The sequence below is a fragment of the Cervus canadensis genome, chromosome 19 (genome assembly GCF_019320065.1).
Source record: "Cervus canadensis isolate Bull #8, Minnesota chromosome 19, ASM1932006v1, whole genome shotgun sequence".
In the NCBI taxonomy this organism is placed as follows: Eukaryota; Metazoa; Chordata; class Mammalia; order Artiodactyla; family Cervidae; genus Cervus; species Cervus canadensis.
In genome coordinates this window covers 28985588-29004079 of record NC_057404.1, presented here as the reverse complement: position 1 = coordinate 29004079, position 18492 = coordinate 28985588, and the positions used below count along the sequence as shown (strand labels likewise).

General features: G+C 40.7%; 1 protein-coding gene across 1 annotated transcript in view; it reads left to right on the top strand.

Annotated features, from left to right (window-relative positions):
- Positions 1–232: 232 nt before the first annotated feature.
- The window catches only part of GPRIN3 (GPRIN family member 3), a 73838-nt gene continuing 55578 nt past the window's right edge, over positions 233–18492 (top strand). The window contains exon 1 of the mRNA XM_043438693.1: positions 233–361. The gene's annotated coding sequence lies outside the window, so the exon portion shown is untranslated. The remainder of the gene's footprint in view (positions 362–18492) is intronic.

Sequence of the window (18492 nt, the reverse complement as noted above, 5' to 3'; positions counted from 1 at the left end):
CGCTCCCCGGCGAGGACAGATGGGCGCAGCCCGGGCCTGACGGACGAGCAGTCGGGCACGTGAACTCCCACCTCCAATTTGGCTCAGTGCCGGGCGGCGGCGGCTGCAGTCCCGGAGTGGGGGGTGGCCCCCGCGGTCTCCGCCCGGCTCCTGCTCGCCGCCTCTGCTCTTTGCATAGTAATTTCAGTTCCTGCCGGCACCCGGCTCCCTCCCGGAACAGGTCTGAAAAGGACCGCCACTCCCGAGCCCGCTGAGGCATCGGTGGGGCGCCGGGAGCCGCTGCGTGTGATATGCGACGGGAAGCCCTCGCCAAAGCGCAGGCAGCGGCCCCGCCACGCCGGAGAGAGCCGGGCAACAGCAGGTAGGTGACCGGCGGCCGCGGGAGGAGACGCCCCCCGCGCCACCTCTGCCCATCTTGCAACCCTGGGAGACCACAGCTTTGCGGTGTGCTCGGTACTGATGGGGGATGGATTCGGTCCCACATTTTGCTAGGTGATCCTTTTTGCCTGTTGCTCTCGTTTCCATCCCGTCCTGAGCTCCAGGAGGGGCAGCCTTTCTCGCAGGTGATGAATTTCTCGGCAAGGTCATTGCTACCTTAAGCTTTGGCTTTGAAGGTAAACCGGCGAAGACGCCTGTTGTTCTTGTTCTTGGGAGAGGGGGGTTTGCAATCAGGTCTGCATACTGTGAATATCCAAATAGGGGTGTGTGCGTGCATGTGTGTGTGTGTGTGGCAATACTACACAGGCATTTTTCTCATTTTCCTACACTTACTCCGTTTAAGGTCAGCATACTATCGTTATATATAATATACATGCGTTTGTATGCGTGTGTATACACACATTACATATATAGTTTTTCTTGAGATAGGCAGAGAGAGAAGGGCAGACAGAGGTTGATAAAGGGAAATCATTGTAGAGACCTGTTCAGTATCTAGAGGTGAACTTTGGAACCACATTAAATCCGGGTAGACTAGAGGCTATAAACAGCTCTTTGGAGATGGATTTTAGAAAAGAAATCACTGAAAAACACTGTCAACCAATACACTCAAAAGATCCCTACGCCATCCAGGCAGATCGAAAAGATACAGGCAAAATTTCAGACGCAACAATGGACAGTGAAAGAGTGGGGGGAAAAAAGACGGGGGAAGAATTTAGACACTGGAAAGTGATTTTGGCTGGTAGGAAGGCAGCAAAGTCTGGTCAGGTTTAAAGTGCTTTTTAGAGGGGCCTTGGGAGAAATCTTGGCTTGGGGTGTAGGTAGTTCAAGGTTAAGATGATGTAAATGTCCTGAGAGCAGCATAGGTAGTGGGGAAAAGGTTTGGAGGGGGAGGGGAGAAAGGAAGCTCTGAAAGTCATCAAGAAGCAACCACCTTTATTAAGGTATCCTCTTCTTCCTGTTAAGGCAATACCTTGGATATGCTCTATCTATTAATAAATATTTTTCACACCACATTTGTTAAAGATCCATTGGATCATGTTTTCATTTTGTTTTTGCAAAGAATCTGGGTCATGGTGGGACTGGAGGAAACTGAAGTGTTTACAACACCAGCAAGATTTAGAGAGAGAGTTGATTAAGGCTTTAGCTTCATGAAATATTTACACATCTCTTGCGTGGGCTTTTGTTTGCTCTTGTTGGTACTGCTGCATATTTTACTTTGATAATGCTTTGAGTGTACTTCTTCTGAATGTGCTTATTTTCCAGTTATAAACTCTTCTTTCTTTTCCATTGTGTTCACCACTGGCCTGCCCTAAGTAGCAGCTGTGGGAATAAAGATACATGAGTCACAGCATAAAGAAGAAAATCTTCTCTGTTGCTATCTGGGAATGGCAGGAGTTTGTATTAGGGAATATTCTTTTCAAATAGGATTGCAAAGAACATTTTTCAAGAGCTTTCCTGCTTTTAGTTTGTTGGCAGGGCGGGGGGTAGGTTGTTGATTCATAAGCAGAAAAAAATTAGTAATTGCTATGGCAAGCCTAGATATTATATCACTGGAATTTATTCTGGAAATAGTGCAAAGGAACTTATAAAGATCCATGCAGAATGTATGTGTGAGACTTCACCTAATCACTAACTAGACTAATGAAACTGATGAGGACAAAATCGCAAGTGCATAGCTTCATGTGGGAAATGGAGATCTGAGGCATGGTCAGAACCCCCAGGGTGGGTTCCAACCAGCAGTTTTAAAATCTGAGTGATTTTTTAAAATTGCCTCAGTACACTTGCCCAATATACTAAATTATTTGTCCCTTCCAAATACCATTGTTTGTGCCCTAAATAAAGTTGAAAGAATATATTAGACACAGCTATCCTTCACTTTATGAATTTCCAGTCACAAAATCTGTACCCTTCAGGGAAACACTAAAATCATGGTCATAGAATCATAAAGTCATGAATGATTGGCCTTGGAGGGTTAAGACATACAATTCCAGTCCCAGATCACACTCAAGCTTTTTCGTGGCCGTTCTTTATGCGGTCACTTGTTGATTCATTTATGCCTTCTCCATATTTTTATCCTGAATTCAACATGGCCCTAGATTGTAGAATAGAAGAGTCTCAGCCTGTAAAACTCAGGAGGGAGGGAGGAAGAGCTAGTTCAGTGCTTGATGGGGAGAGCACAGGGTGCTATGAAAGTCACATTGTGGGAGAGGAGAGGAGTAAGGACAGTTCCCAGGGATTTGAAGGATGAGGAACTAGCCTGGTAAAGAGGACAAAGAAGGGCAATCCTTGTATACGGACCAAAATATACAGAGGCTGAAGAAGAACAAGTAGTTCTAGGTGGCTGAAAAACTGAGGAGATGAAGATGGAAAGATGGGGATAGAGAAGGAAGTGGATACATCTTCAAACTGAAGTCCAGAAGAGCTGTTAAGTCATTTGATCCAGACGAGTTAGGTAAATACATTCATACTGAGGCTCTGTGTTGTTCACATTACCCAAGTTTATCTCCTTTAAATGTCTAGAAACCATATTTACCTGAATTTATAACAGCCTGATTAAAAGAGAGAGATGTCATTGAGAAAGTCAGAATTCTCTGTGCCTAAATTTCTTCATCCACGAAATGTCTACCACCTACTGTGCATATTGTGAAAATAAAAGAGAATGAGGAAATGGAGATTTGAGTTTTACAGAAACTCAGGGAATCTTATCTTTTGACCAGCAGTGCTCAGGGCAAAAGAATGGAAAATACTATATATTCCAAGCATTTAATTGTCCCAGATGACTCCAAAAGGCAAAAAAAAAAAAAGAAATGTAATGCTAGAAAAGTCAGAGGCCAATGGCGACAGATAATTGTAATTTTTTTTTTTTAAGTAAAGGAAATATATATAGCAGTCCCAGAGTAATCAACTGGTCACAACCCACAGTGAGGTCAGTTTACTGGGTCTGATAGCATTTTTATTTTCAAAGTACAAAATAGAATAAAACAATAGAAGGGTGAATAAATATTGCTCTTGTAACAGCATATGTGGACTATGGTAAAATGGATATCATATCATGCATCGTTTTAAAAAGTCTGAAAGCTGCTGCTTTAAGTGATACAAAGAAGAGATGCTTCCAGTTTGCAAGTCACCTAGAGATCTACTACACAAGCATTTACACCATATTCTGAATAGCAATCAGAATATAGGGCTTCCCTTGTAGCTCAGTCAGTAAAGAATCTGCCTGCAATGCAGGAGCCCTGGGTTTGATCCCTGGGTTGGGTAGATCCTCTAGAGAAGGAAATGGCAACCTACTCCGGTATTGTTGCCTGGAGAATCCCATGGACAGAGGAGCCTGGTGGACTACAGTCCATGGGATTGCAAGAGTCAGACCCAGCTTAGTGACTAAACCACTGAAGAGCAAACTTGTCTTGAGAAAGGCAAGTCATCATAATTTACCAGTAAACTCATGGCAGTGAAGTCAGAAGACAGGGAGATCCTTGGGAACTGAATTAATTTAGAAAAGTTCAAAGTGGAGGTAAAACTTAAGGTAGTCTATGAAAGATGGATGGATCCAGGTGGGCAGTGAGGAAGAGATGGTGATATAGGAGGAGGAAGTAAAGAAGGAGGTGGGGATATGTGAGATTTATTTAAAAATCATTTAAAAAAGAAAAAAAAAAGAGTTATCAAGATGGGGGCCGAAAATAACAGCAGAATGTCTGTTTAGACTAAAATACGACTCGAAAATTGTTATTTTCTATCTAAGGTTTCTTTTCTCAGTCCTACTACTTTAAGAAAGCTAGGCAGAAAGGCCATAACGTCAGTCACTTATCTGTTATTTTCTGCCATATTTTTTATTTCTTCTGCAATAATTTACTGGCTAAGCCTTGCTTCAAATGAATTTAATAATTGAACTGCTGAAATTATATGGCACACCATAATACAGCGTGATTATTTCATTTCTCAGAACACAAGTACAGTCTTTGGCACAGAGGGCCGTGGGTCATCAAGTGACTGTCTCACATGAAGCAAACCCTGCTTCTGCTGTCCGCACTCTCTCCTGAGTGCCTTATAGGTGTAGCCGCCCATGCTCGGTACTGGCAGCTCTGTGAGGATGGATCAGACCACCTGAGACTCAGAATCCCAAAAGGAAGGGCAGAAACTGCCAGACTTTCTTTTCCAGTTGCTCTGTGACTTGTCCATCATTTTCATTAAATCTCTAAATATATCTGTATGCATTTTGAGAAATTAACATCTACTGTAGCGAAACAGTTATTTTACAAAGATAAAATCAGAGAAGAAAGTGCGTTATGTGTGTTTCTGAAAACTTTTGGTGGGCTTCTCTCAGCTCTTGCTGTCCTTCCTAAGCAATAAAACGATCTTAGGAGTTTGATATCCTCTTGAATAAACCTGTACATTTAACCAAAAGAACCACTGCCAGTTAAAAATAGAGCCTCATGTGCTTCAATTAGTTGACTTGGAAGGCAATCAAATATGGAAATTCACTTTTTATAAATATGTCTCAGACTTCTCTTCATCTTTCTCCACTTCAGAATGTTTACATTAGTGATAATCTAAGGTTTTTTGCATGAGTCAAGTCTGAGATAATAAAAACGTGTAGAGGCTGCATGTGAGTTGAAAAGGCATTTGTTAAATTTCATGGAGGAAGACATAAATACATACATATATATACATACTGTTACAATTCAAAGTACTGTCTTGAATGCCAGTGAGAAAAATTTTCACAGCTTTTGATCTGGGCATGTTACAGTTGGCAATACAATAGCAGCTTTCTAATTGTACATGCCTGTAATTAGACTGACAGCTTTATTTTGAAGCTAGCAGCATAACTGAGGGCCTAAATTATAATTTCCAGTCAGTAATAACTGACCCTTAGCTGGAGGGTTAGATGCTGTGACCTATGGAATCTGAATCTGTAGGTAGGGCTTAGAGATCTGTATTCTATAATAGTTAACAAAGGATTTCAATAACCAGTTGTGGACACTCCTGTTTGTGTCCAGCCTTTACTTATAAGGAAGAGGAAAGATTACAGATGAGTCCCAGAGAAGTTAATAAATTGTCCTAAACCAATGGGGCAAAACAACCTAGACCTCCGCTTTCTAGTTCACTGATCCTCTGCAGAGGGGAGGAGGAGCAGGACCTGAAGTAAGGGTCTGAAGGGCTCCTGAGTGGTAGGGGGAGGGAAATCCAATTACTCCTGCCTCTTTCTTCCTGGACTGTGAGTCACTACAGTGATCTCTGTCTCAAGGGTCTAATGAGGCAGAAAAATTTTGAGGATCTACTGTGTGATCTGAGACCAGTCACTTTCTTGGCCTCACAAATCAGATTCAATTTTAAAATGTTAATTCTTGGGTCCTAAACCTCGTAGATCCCCAAGCCATCCCTAGGGAGATTGCTTTAGTCAGTAGTCACAGCCTGTGACACTAGCAGAACTGAGCAAATCCTGAAAAAACTCAAGACTAGAGAGTGAAAATCTATAAAGTCACAAGCACCTTGAGGGACCTCAGGACTGTTGCTAATTCAGTAATGGAAAGCTGGACAGAGACCTCCAGAGCTCCTTAAAAAATCACATTTGCATCTACTAATTTTCTGGAGGGAAAGGAGTTAGAGAGAACACCTTTTTTTTTTTTCTTAAGCCTTAATTGCAAATGGTTCAACAAAGTAAGAGATCTAGTTTAGGGGGTATTAATCAAGATGGCTTATGTGAATAGATTCTTGATTTTTTTTTTTTTTTCAGAATATTGACTTCTAAACAGACTCAAATTAAGCTAACCATATTGTGTCTATGGGAGATTCTTTCTTTATAACATAAAACTTGGAGTAAATAAAATGCTTGAAGGAGTTAACTGTGTTCAGTATATTTTCTGAGTAATAACAGCATCTTTTTGTTTGAATTCTTGTTGAAATTTTTTCTGAAATCTAATACTCTATGCTTGTGTGTCTGCCTTAACAAAGACCATGTGGCAAATATTATCAGGATTCAGAATTTTGCATCACCTCTGGGTTTTTATTCTGAATTATATCTGTGTAGGACAGGGCTCCTGAATATAACATAGGATTTGTGAACTGTTTTTTATTCATTCTGATGTAAGTGTGTTTTCTCATGATGTACTTTAAAAATTTTTGTTGTTCAAAAATGCAAAAGATATTTGATTCATTGTGGGTTTTACTTTGTTGGACTTTGGTCTTTGCTTTTGCTGTTACATCATTTTGGAATGCTTATTTCTTCATCTGAAATTAGTTTCTCAATCCCCTCAAAACATGGTTTAAAGCTCAATTCAACAAACTCACCATGCTTCTTTAGACCTGTTTCTAACTACTATTTTATACATGAATTTGTAATTTATCCTTACTTGTGTTATTCTCTAAGCATGCCTTCCTTTGAATCCTGTAAATGATTTCTCCTTGAAATAGGCAAGCAAAAAATGAAGTGACTAGAATTTTAATGCTAAAGAGAACTTTAATCAGAGCTAAGGTTAATAAATCGATGTACATTTCCCCATGCATCCTTGAATGAGTAAAAATTGCTTATGACAGATGGGTGTGGAAGACTGGCCTTGTTTTTGTGTTGAACAAGTTCTGAAAGCAGTCAGAGAACAGAAAGAAATCTGTCAGGGTCAGGGTCAGGGGCTAAGCTCTGGCTGAGTGAAAATGCCTCTGCCTTTTCCTTTCACTTGGGGGATGATTTCTTGTCTGCATATGTAGATTCTCAGAGCAGGAGATTCTTTGTCAGGAGCATCTGAGGGGGCTGGTGTGCTCCACTTAAAGCTCTCAGACAGGCTTGAGGATGTGTGTGTGTGCTGTGTATGTGTGTGCTAAGTTGCTTCAGTCAGATTCTTTAGTGTTGAGCCTCCACGGAAGCCTGAGAATGTAGGTACTCGATCAGAAACTGAAAACTGGCCAGCAGGAAGATCATGTTCTATCTGATCTGCAGGTATTTCTTTTTAATTAAGCCAATATCTAAAAATAAGAAGATCTATTATAAAAATGAAACACCAACCCACACTCTCTAAGCCAGAATTGAGCAACAGTATGTGCCTTTATTACACTTCAGACTTTATTACACTTCAGACCCCACTGCTCCCTATTGTCTCCCTGACACAAACTGCGTATAATCCTTTGTACTCAACAGCTTCCCTTAATTGTGTGAGCTATAGATACTGGGTTCTCAAAGCCTGAACTAGATGTTTTCTGAGTACCACTGAGCTCTCCAGTGCTCTGAGTGAGTTCATGAAATTGGTGGGACTCTACAGAGTAGAGAGATTATTGTGCAGTGTATAGTTAATTCCTATACACTCTTATGAGAATCTAAACAGTTCTCATCATCAAAATATGTAGATTCTGTAAAACGGTAATGAATGCAAACTGAGTTGACCTGGTCTGTTAAGAACAGACTAACGGAAATTTTTGTTTGCTTGCATGCTTTTTATGGTACCACACTGCACAATACAAAACAAAGAAACAAAAAGTTTGATCAGTTATCAGTTTTACATTGGATTGCTTTATGTATTGAAGTACAGTTGAATTATAATATTGTGTTAGTTTAAGGTATACAGTAAAGTGATTCAGTTATGTGTGTGTGTGTGTATTCCTTTTCAGATTCTTTCTCCTTCTAAGCTATTACAAAATATTCAGAATAATTCCCTGTACTATATAGTAGGTCCTTGTTGGTTAGCTTTATATATTTTTAATGCACCATATCTTTGTTTTATATACAACTCTTTCCGTAGACACTACACATGTGTAGCCTCCTGAAAGCCCAAAGCATATCTCAAGCTTTCAGTGGATGGTGTATTCTGTTTGGTAGACTGGGCAGTTGAGAATAAACTGTCAGGGGTGGATTGACTTGTATCCCAGTTTGTGACTGCGTCTGTGCAACTGAGGAAGGGTCATCTAATGATGGTGGTTGGTGATGATTCCAACCCATGGCTACAGTGGCCCGAATCCCTGTGCAGTCTGACCACTACACTGTGCGGAACTGTTCTGTTAATATGGCTGAAAATGAAGTGACCCCTGTCAGTGTTGATTTATTCATGTTGCAAGTAAAAGCAGTTGCCCTTTGGAGACAACAGGCAGAAGACAAACGCAAGCAGATCCCTGAAGTAGAGAAAGCTCTTCCCAGCTCTCTGACATCTCTCCTACTTTCTCAACTTCAGCTGCCACTCTCCCTCCTCGTGCACACTTCATGCCTGCCACCCCCACATCGTGCCTCCCACTTTACTTCTAAAAACATCCTCGCACCTAATTATTAATCCCAAAGTGTCGGTGCTTCAGCAGCTTCTCTCCAAGAAGACAGTGCTGAGAATAGTATCAATGGAAGCCAGCAGAGGACACGGTACCACATCAACTGTATGCTTCCTTGGGACAGAGTGTATTTCCTTCTAGAATACTGTCTAAGTCTTTAAGTAATAGGCATCATATCCCCTGAAGTGTACTGATAATATATAAAACCAGAGGTGTCCAGTGACTTAAATTGACTTACACTAAAACTTTTATGGTCTCTTATGAAACTATCCTCCTTTTCCCCTGGTGGTGATTTTGATGTTTAAAATTGCAGCGATGGGCTTTTAAAGATCATCCCTCTGGGGTTTGTGGCTTTTGAGTGCTGGGTCCAGGTCTCAGGAGGGATGATAAGAGTTAGTAATCTGAATTGGACTGGGTTGAGGGTACATCAGTACTTCCGTCTGGTAAATCAAATAAAAACATGCCTCAAACTGGAAATAGGAATTCATTTAGGAGATGAAGTACAGAATGTGAGAAGGGATTGGCAGAAGGCCCTGATTTAAGGAAGACAGATGTTTGGATCATTTAGTAAGTTGGATGTTGAATAAAGTAGGACCCTGTGCTATATGCTAGGGATTCAGAGTTGGATAAAACACAGTCTGAATTCTCAAATAATTCCCAGACTACTGGATTAGATAAATTTATTGATAAATGTGGCTCAGCAAAGTGACAGTGGACTCTTTTCCTGGTCAGGATCTCCAGGAATTCCCCCAGTAGCCTAACAACCAGGCTCCTTTCTCAGTCCCAATCACACACACCCCCGTGCCTCCCTCTTCCTTACTTAGGCCCTAGTGATTCAGATCACTTTCCGTCCATCTTCACAGCTTCACTACTTGTTCATCACACCTGGGTTCCTTTTTTCCCCAGCCAGGTCAACATGAAAACTGGAAGTCTTTCCCCCCACTGTACTTCCCTTCATGAATTTGAAAATAAAAATGCAGACACATGTATTTTCAACTTTATCTTACTAAAAACAACTAAGAAACAGAGGATCACAAGAGTGACCAAGATGGGGTAGATAGAAGATCAAGAAATCTTCTGAGTTTCTACTGGTGGCTAGTCTGAATACTGTAGGGACTTTCCTCCCCATGAGTACGTAAGAAACTCTGTGTAACTCCATCCCCTCTCTTTTTTTTCTGTTCAGGAAAATATCTACAAATGCAAGTGAGGTGAATGAGAGTAACATTATTATAGAAGTGACTTTATTATTGAGATCAGCATAGTTGACATTAGAGAGAACTGCTTTAATTATTCTTTTAATAAATCATTTACTGTCATTGATACTTTATCTTTGCTCATAAACTGTTTGTGATACACTAGTGAATTATTAGATGGTTTAAAGGTCATGGTTTTAGAGTATTGCTTAGATTCTCAGGGATTACGTCCCCCCTGGGGGGATGACTTTGAGTTAGATCATTACTGGGTTGTGTACCCACTTCAGGGTACTGAAAATACCTGGCTGTTTTCATAGTTGCTTGGCAAAATGCCTCATACCCTCATGCTGTCTTTTGTTTCTAAGGTGGTGCTCATCACTTTCCCCTGGTTTTCCTCTTCAGAGATAGGACCCTGGAAGTTCAGATAATAATCCATGTCTCTGCAAAGCCCTGGTGAATGAGCCCATCTCTGTGCATTTGCCCCTACTTACAGAACTTCCTAGCCTTGTTGCCTAGAAGGCAGTAGTGCAGGGAGAAGAGGGACGGTACCTGGATTACAGAACTAATGATGAGTGGAGAGAACAAAAGGCCAGCCAGACACAAGAGAGAAGAGGAATCTAAGTGGGATAAATAGGAGCAAGAGACCAAAGGACCCACTCAGGCCACTTTGTCATCTTGGTTCCGGCGCATGAGAGGATGGAATACATTTCTTTTTCTCTATTTGCTTTCCACTGTAAGGAAACTAAACATGAGCAGGTGGTCCTGTGCGTAGCCTCTCAGTTGTGTCCTACTCTTCGCGTCCCCATGGACTGTAGCCTGCCAGACTCATCTGTCTAAGGGGATTCTCCAGGAAAGAATACTGGAGTGGGTTACCATGCCCTCCTCCAGGGTATCGTCCCAACCCAGGGATTGAACCCAGGACTCCCACATGGCAGGTGGATTCTTTACCGTCTGAACCACCAGGGAAGATTATAGGTTGGTATAATTAATGACCTCCAACTCTTTCAAAACTTCATTCTTCAGGCTTGTCTGCCAATGGCATCTGCTAAACTCATTTTTCATTTGAACAAATCTATGAGGTCGGACTTCCCTGGTGGCTCGGTGGTAAAGAATCCACCTGCCCTTGCAGGAGATGTGAGTTTAATCCTCGGGTCAGGAATCCTCTGGAGAAGGAAATGGCAACCATTCCAGTATTCTTGCCTGGGAAATCCCACAGACAAAGAGCCTGGCAGGTTATAGTTCATGGGTTCACAAAGAGTTGGACATGACTGGGCAGCTACACAACAACAACATGAGGTTTGTATAATACTATTATCTCCCCCATTTTGGGGAGGAGGAAACAGATTAAACAACATGCCCAAAGTCCCTCAGATACTAAATGATGGAGCTTAGAATCCAGAGTTGTCTAACTTCAAAGGCTACACCCTTTAGCACTACGCTATATTCCTTGCAGTATATTAATATGAATGTTATTAATACTGTGGGTCAAAATGTGAGGAATGAACAGGATTTTATAGACTGCTTTTTCCCAGCTCAGATTTCATTTTGTGTTATTTAAAAAGAAAACGTGAAAGCTTCTAGATCAGTGATAAGTCATTCTTTTAGCAAACAGCGTGAGCTCAAGGACAAACATTTTAAGTTAAAACTTCATAAATAATAGTATAGGCAGAAAAATTGCAGAACAAAATGTCTTATCAGAATATCCAGGTGACACATATGTCGTACAGACAACATGTCTTTGTTTCTTGAAAGAAAAGCCAAATATATTCTACACAGTCACATTTACACATGTGCACATACACACATATAACAGGAAAGAAAACCAGGCAAGTCTGTGTTTAGCTTTACCTCTGGACTTTGGACCTAGAAACTATTTATAGAACTAGTGTTTCCATGACTGATGTTTTAATCACAGACAGTCATTTACCTATGAAAGTGAGCAATTCCTTATTATAGCTTGCCGCTAAGTGTTCTAATTGCAGACTGAAGGATGAACAAAAGGTAATCTATGCACAGGAGGCCCATTTGAGACAAGTTTCTTCTTAAAACTCTATTTCTAATAAACTAATAGTGCTTGACAGGAGGATGAGTATACATAGATTTGTCTGTTTTGAACATGAAAATTCACTCATTGGTTTAAAGTCATGATTTCTGCTTTAATTTTTTAAGTATTAATAATAAGCAATTAATTTTTTTCTAGTTAAAAATAAAAACAAAACAGAAGTCCCCTACAGGCACTAGGCTTATTGCTGGACTCTTACATCAATCTGGAATGTCTTTACCACTTGGTGTTGTTTCAAAACCCAAACTCTTTGTTCCAGAGTGTGGCACAGTAGAATGCATTGCTTTTCAAAGTGCAAGAGATTTCTACCAGTGATGTGTGAAATGATCTTAGGTAGTATACATATTTACTTTGTATTGAATAGCTACGAATTTATCTTAGTAGAAAAATACTTAGAATAAATTTTAAAGTATATATTTTTAAATATGCTATATGAAAAATATATAACTGACACAACAAACCTGTGACTTTACAGGTACCACTTCCTAAGGCTTAGCTAGTATTTTTAACTAGTGCACCAGTTACATTCAATTGAATGAAAAATATTAAGTAAAAAAATAATTTAGATAAGAGGGCTTCCCTGGTAGCTCAGTTGGTAAAGAATATGCCTGCAATGCAGGAGACCCTGGTTTGATTCCTGGGTTGGGAAGATCCACTGGAGAAGGGATAGGCTACCTATTCCAGTTTTCTTGGGCTTCCCTTGTGGCTCAGCTGGTAAAGAATCTGTCTGCAATGCGGGAGCCCTGGGTTTGATCCCTGAGTTGGGAAGATTCCCTGGAGAAGAGAAAGGCTACCCACTCCAGTATTCTGGCCTGAAGAATTCCATGGGGTCACAAAGAAAACTATTAAGTAAAATATTTTTTAAATGAAAATATTAAGTGAAAAATCATTTAGATAAGAAGTACATAAGGGAGAATTCATGAGAGAGGTACACAAATGTCACAATCTGTGCAGGTGTTATATGAAACCATGTCATTGCCCAAGGCATCTCAGATTCGCTCTAGAAATGAGAAGGTTGGTTCGGAAATCCCTAAGATCAACTCTAGCTCTAAAGCCCAATTATTTTTAACAGGCTTGCATTTTTTTCTTTATCCTTGGGCCCACTTACTGAATTTTCAGTCTTTCAGCCTTTTCTGGATCTTAAAGATATCCTTATCTGCCCCCCTCCTCTGTCAGCACCAAGTGCTCATGTATGCATTAATTTATGCCAGGTACTCCTGAAACAAATATTCTATGGAGAACTTACATACTAGGTAATGTGGGCAAACAGAAAGCTATGCAATTCTATATCCTTGACTTCATTCTTAAATGAGTATACCTGTCTGTGGTTCCCACTAAAGTTAAAACCCCCAGAAATGCTGGACTTCTGTCATAATCTTTTCTTTGTACTTCCTGAATGACTAAGAGATCCTCAGTGGAAAGTCCCTTCATTGATAAAAGCACATTATCAAGGCTCATATTACAAATTTAAAACATGTGATGTGTAAATCCTGAGTAAGATTATATATGAGAATAGACAAAAAGGACTTTCTATATTTCATAACTAGAATGGTCTAATGCTTGGGCCATTTTGAACATGAAGGGAAAAATACAGTACTTTTTCTATTGAGAGTAATACAGTTGGTTGTCTAGACATTTTTACAGATCTGAGTGGAATGAGGAGTTTTAACAGGTGTTTAACATCAGGTGTTTTTTAATTCAGTGATATAGAGGGAGGAATTGAGTTTCAGCAGTGTTTACTGTTTTTCTGTATAATTTACCTCCAAATACATGATGCTTAGTCACTTATCGTGTCTGACTCTACGACCGCATGGACTGTAACTCTCCATGCTGCTCTGTCCATGGAATTTTCCAGGTAAGAATACTGGAGTGGGTTGCCACTTCCTACTCTAGGGGCTCTTTTCAACCCAGGGATTGAACCTGTGTCTCCTGCATTGATGGGTGGATTCTTCACCACTGAGCCACCTGGGAAGCCCAAACACAGAGTTATGGTGTAACTATTATTATCACTATTTTTCTTTGGGAATTTGTCCTTGAAAAACATTTGAGAAAGTGTAAAGCACCTGAGTGTGGTGAGTATAAATTGTCACAAACATCTGTGTGATGTCAGTAGAGTTCTTTTATGCTTGCCAGCAATTCATAAGATTTTCCTATACTGGTAAAAAGGATATAGCTGTGGTTTCCTGCTGGGGTTTCTATATAATAGTGAGAAAAGCATCAGAGGATCAGTTCGTTGTGGTCGTTCATGCACTGCTGCTCTTTTCTCTTTTGCAAAAAACAGGAAGTTGAAGTTTACTCTTTACTCAGTTCAAGTATGTTTAATAAGGACTTATCCATGTCCTCCTCTATAGGAGGATATAAAGATGAAAAATGCCTTTAAAGACCATAAACTCTTAATATTAAGAAAAAGTAAAGAGGTTGATGCACATACATTGTGATTAAAAACTGTGAAATTGTTTTCAAAATTTTAATGTTTATGTTTTATCTTAGCATATGTAAGATTCCAAGTGTCACATTGAAACATATTTTGAAGACACAGCTAGTTAAAAACAGGTGGTTTTTAATGCTAGTAATTACACCAAAGTTCAAATTATAATAGTTTCTTAGTTCTTCTGTATTCCCTAGTGATAGCCCAAAATCTTGATTTCCTAGCCCAATAATTTAGAGGGGAATTGGGCAGAAGAAAATAGTCCAAGTCCTTTTCTCAAAGACAAAGTAAAATGATATACTTAGATTTAATAAATCAGTATGATTGCACTTAACACTATTATACATTTTAAAAGAAAGAAAGCCATGCACAAAAAGAATATTTGCAACCAAATATGTATTCTGACTGGAGAAGGAAATAGCAACCCACTCCATATTCTTGCCTGGAAAATTCCATGGACGGAGAAGCCTGGTAGGCTACAGTCCATGGGGTCGCAAAGAGTCGGACACGACTGAGCGACTTCACTTCACTTCACTTCATGTATTCTGAATGGAGCTTCCCAGGTGGCTCAGTGGTAAAGAATTCGCCTTCCAATGCAGAAGAGGCAGGAAATGTGGGTTCGATCCCTGGGGTTGGGAAGATCACCTGGAGGAGGCAATGGCAACCCACTCCAGTATTCTTGCCTGGAGAATCCCATGGACAGAGAAAGCCTAATGGGCTACAGTCCATAGGGTTGCAAAGAGTCAGACATGACTGAGCAACTGAGTGTGCATGTGCAAGTATTCTGAATAAAAATGATTTAATGGAAACTGTATCAGTTAGGAAAGCAGTACTATATGGTACTGAGCAATGAAGAATTGATGCTTTTGAACTGTGGTGTTGGAGAAGACTCTTGACAGTCCCTTGGACTGCAAGGAGATCCAACCAGTCCATCCTAAAGGAAATCAGTCCTGAATATTCATTGGAAGGACTGATGCTGAAGCTGAAACTCCAATACTTTGGCCACATGATGCGAAAAACTGACTCATTCGAAAAAGACCCTGATGCTGGGAAAGATTGAAGGCAGGAGGAGAAGGGGAGGACAGAGGATGAGATGGTTGGATGGCATCACCAACTCAATGGACATGAGTTTGAGTAAACTCCAGGAGTTGACGATGGACAGGGAGGCCTGGCATGCTGCAGTCCATGCGGTTGCCAAGAGTCGTGAAGAGTAGCAAAGAGACATGAGTGAGCAACTGAACTGACTGACCACAATGGTGATATGGAATAACAGATTTATTATAAATTTTAGACCTTGCACAATTGTGGGAGCTTATAGAAAAGTTTATGAGAAGTAGTTGCTTTTGCATCTGGTATTGGGTCTGAAGTCATCATAGGTTAACAGAGCTGGTGTGTTTTGTGTGTTAGTCAGTCATGTCTGACTCTGTGACTCTGTGGATTGTAGCCCGCCAGGCTCCTCTGTCCACAGAATTCTCCAGGCAAGAATACTGGAGTGGGTAGCCATTTCCTTCTCCAGGGGATGTTCCTGATCCAGGGATGGAATCCAGGTCTCCTGAATTGCAGGCAGATGCTTTGCCATCTGAGCTACTAGGGAAGCCCTAACAGAGCTGGTAGTAGGAAGAAAAGCTGGATGTTAAGTGAGGACGGGCAAAGGCAGACTGGAAGCTATGTCAGACAACTGTCCCATCCAGCCCCAGTGATCTGGGAGAACTGTGGAAGGAGCTGGCACTCTGCATTGCAGAGCTGTTTGTGCACCTGACCCAGAAGGTGAAGATGGGGATCTGTGTGCTCAGTCATGTCCAACTCTTTGCGACCCCGTGGACCGTAGTCTGCTAGGCTCCTCTCCCCATGGGATTTTCCAGGCAAGAATACTTGAGCGGGTTGCCATTTCCTTCTTCATGGGATGTGGATTTGGTGGGAGGCAGAGAACCACAACCTGGCTGCTACTTGACTTCACCAAGGTGAACTGGAAGATCTGTGCCCAGCACCTGCCCTTCTGAGAGCAGTAACCCTACTGCTTCACTTCTGCCTTCCAAAGCTCACCTAGATTTTCCTTGTAGCCAAGTGTGATGAAGAAACATTTAGAGAAGAGAATTCTGGAAATGGGTTTCCATCTAAGCTAAATTGGCAGCTGGTACAAAACCATCACGGAAACTAGTCAATAAATAGAAAGAGAAATGTCTAAGGTCAGAGGGCCCCTTGTTTTTGAGTTCTGTGAGAATCCTTTAAACTAAAAGACTCAGGTTCCAGTCTGCTCATGGATTATGTTTAAGACGTTTTCTTCTATTTATACAAATTTTCTTCCACATGCAACTATGAGTTGTTGGTTTACTTACACTCAAAGACTAAAGCTTCAAAAGTAGTATCTATAAAAAAAAAAGTTCCTGGATTCATGTCATTTAAGCCACTGAGCTCATCACTTCAAAATATATATCATCTTGCAATGCAGAAGTTAATGAGATTAACTCAGCACATGGCTGAATGATGTAATGATGAACATATTTTCTGCCACAATAGATTCCAAACTCCATTTTTAGATTTCCGTAGGTGCTATAGAAGGTTCATATAATATAATGTTACAGAAAAGAAAAGGCTCATTTAGAGATAAGCTGCCTTCTCCACCTCTTTGCAACCCCATGGACTGTAGCCCACCTGGCTCTTCTGTCCGTGGAATTTTCCAGGCAAGAATAATGGAGTGGATAGCCATTCCCTTCTCCAGGGGATCTTCCCAACCCAGGGATCAAACCTGGGTCTCCTGATTGCAAGCAGATTACCATCTGAACCACCAGGGAAGCCCAATGTAGCATGTGTTGTTTGCCTATTGTTGCAGATCTCTGCACTTGGGTTAGGGTGCCAGTGTACTGTATATACAGAGGTAGCTAAGATTTACTCCTTGTGCATGCTCAGTCGCTTCAGTCATGTCTGACTCTTTGAGACCCTGTGGACTGTAGCATGCCAGGTTCCTCTGTCCATGAGAGTCTCCAGGCAAGAATACTGGAGTGAGTTGCCATGCCCTCCTCCAGAGGATCTTCACAATCCAGGGGTCAGACCTACGTCTCCTGCATCTTCTGCACTGCAAGCAGATTCTTTACTGCTGAGCCACTGGGGAAGCCCAAGATTTACTTCTTACCAAGAATAAATCTGTAATCTAGTGAGAGAGATAATACAGAGATTCAAGTGAGGGAGAGGAGCAAGTGTTTAATGTGGGCTTAATATGGAAGTGGAAATATTCTGGTTCTAAAAAGATGAAGTTGTAAAATCCTGTCCCACACTATGCATCTAGAATGACGAGGACAAAACAAAGACTTGACAATACCAAGTGCTGGCAAAGATGTGGTATAACTGGAACTCTCACATGTCACCAGTGGGAATATACAACGGTACAGTGACTATGGAACATATTTTGGCAGTTGCTTATAGAGTTAAACATTCAGTTACCCCATGATCTGGCACCTCCACTCCTATTAACTGAAGTGAAATTAAAACCTACAGTAACCCAAAGATCTATTTCTAGTGGCTTTATTCATAATTGCCAAAACAAGACATACTGAAAACATAGCTCAATTAGAGAATGTCTAACCAAACACTGGCACACTTGTGCAGTGGAATACTATCCAGCAGTGGAAAGGAAGAAATTACCGATACAACCAACAGCACAGATGAATTTCAAATATATTATGCCAGATAAAGAAGCCAGTCTGAAATAGCTCTGTACTTTTACTGTTATGTGACAATCTGGAAAAAGCAAAGTCAGAAGTGGAAAACAAATGAGTGGTTAAGAGTGGGGGAGAATTTGACTACAAATGAATGGTCAGTAGTCAAGGACTTTCTTTGGGGAATGATAGGATAGTTTTGTATCTTGACTGTGGTGGTGGTTATACAGCATTTATCAAAACTCATAGAATTGTACCCCCAAAAAGTAAATATTACTGTACATATATTTTTTTTAATTCTTAAAAAGTAAATTCAGCTTTGAATCATGGTCTAGAGTTTAGCATCCTCTTTGTTCTGAGATTAGAAAATCAGGCCATATGGAGAAGATGCTAATCCTATTCTCTGTTTATTGACATAGAAAAATGTGCAGACTGAATAGATTTGTGCTCTGATGTCCAGAAATCTTGGGTTAGTTT